This window comes from Bison bison, unplaced genomic scaffold, assembly GCF_000754665.1.
Source record: "Bison bison bison isolate TAMUID 2011002044 unplaced genomic scaffold, Bison_UMD1.0 scf7180017861099, whole genome shotgun sequence".
Taxonomy (NCBI): Eukaryota; Metazoa; Chordata; class Mammalia; order Artiodactyla; family Bovidae; genus Bison; species Bison bison.
In genome coordinates this window covers 5,072-6,746 of record NW_011491671.1, presented here as the reverse complement: position 1 = coordinate 6,746, position 1,675 = coordinate 5,072, and the positions used below count along the sequence as shown (strand labels likewise).

The 1,675-nt window shown below is 38.4% G+C and overlaps 1 pseudogene; it reads right to left on the bottom strand.

Annotated features, from left to right (window-relative positions):
- Positions 1-803: 803 nt before the first annotated feature.
- LOC104983053 lies at positions 804-1,116 on the bottom strand (annotated as a pseudogene).
- Positions 1,117-1,675: the final 559 nt, after the last annotated feature.

Sequence of the window (1,675 nt, the reverse complement as noted above, 5' to 3'; positions counted from 1 at the left end):
AGTTCTACAGTTGCATTTCTGAATGCCTGTTTGAGAGAAAATCCTGAATTATAACTTAGTCTGACATCATGAAGAATGCAAAAGCAAAGTTTGCTATCATATCTTGCCACAGTGAATTTTAAAAGCATCTGACCTTAAAGATCATCTATAAAATGTGAGGTGCCAAATATTCTTTATTTGATGCTATACATAAACCATACTAAAATGCCTTTCATTAAGTAAAAGGCAGTATTTTAGATAAAGAATTTTAATTAAATTGGCATAGTTAAGACCAAAAAGATAAAGTGGACATTGTCAGTGTGTCTTTAGACCTTGCATAGATAGGCTAATGAGCACAACTTGAAACAGGTGACTCTCGTGCTGGTCTGTAAGACAGTGAAGCGACCTTCTCAGTATTTAAATATATATATTTATATTTAAATATTTATATATATACACACACACACACACACACACACACCAGTTATAGAAATCTGAGCATAAAACCAATCTCCTGTAGGGTCTGAGAAGGCATTCATCATCTTCCTGAAAAGCCTGACATTTCTGATTCAGGTTCAATCATCTCTTTAGTAAAGGAAAACAGTGATAGTCCTTGTTGAACTGCAATTACTATCAAAATTCAAAAACTTGACCATGTTCATTAAGCCACAAGCCAATCTTATTTAAATCAAGACTGTCCAACAGAAATATTCCATCAGTCATTCACGATCTGAGTTCTAGTGTATGAGATCAATTTAAATATGGTACACATAAAAAGTCATGAGACATTTCTGTTTTGTAATAAATAAGGCAGTGGACCACTATTACTCATTACTAGCTTTTTTGAGATAAGTTATCGTCTTCCCTTTCTCCCTTCTTCTTAATCCCAGTGAACATCACTTTTGTTTCGGGAATGCACTTCTTGTGATTCTTCAAGTAATCCATCAGTGTCTCCTCTCCCCAGGTGATGCCTTTGTTCTTGTTGGGATTCGTGTAAGAGAATCCAGCAGCTTGACCTGTCTTTTACCCAAACAGACAATGGAGATTTGGCCCAGTCTTGTGTTTGCCTCCCTTTTCCACAATATAGCACGGGGCACACTTCTGAATAGAAATCTTGTCCTTCTCAGCGTCACCCATTTTTAAATCGTTCCTTCTCCTCAAACGGCTGAGAGGTTCCTGCTTCAAGCCGCAAGCGGAATGTCCCACTCTCTAAGCTCAAGGACACACCCCTATGGCCATTTAAAAACCTCTCCACACATTCTTTGACCTCCTTTCCTTCAAGAGATGCGTTTCATGGCTCCTCCCAGCATTCTAGGTCAAGCCTAGTGAGTCTTTGTAACCAATACAATGCAACAGTTGTGATGCTAGATAATGAAACTGACATTATCAGCTATCACCAGCAGAGGGCGCCGTGTTGGTCCGCCACCCCGTGCTTTTGAAGCACAGATCACAGGTCACTGTGGTTCTCCGTTTCCATATTTCCTTTCATATTCTGTAGAACTTCCGGTAATAACATAAATTACGGGTTGTCCGCCGGCAAATTGACTCAGGTATGTTTCTATGGAAATGTCTTAATTCACTGTTACCTTGGAAAGATAATTTTGCCAGATAGAGAATTCTACTGACGTTTTATTTTTTTGTTTGGTATCAGAAAGATTCTGCTCCATTATCTCGGTTTTCTATGGATTCTGTTGAG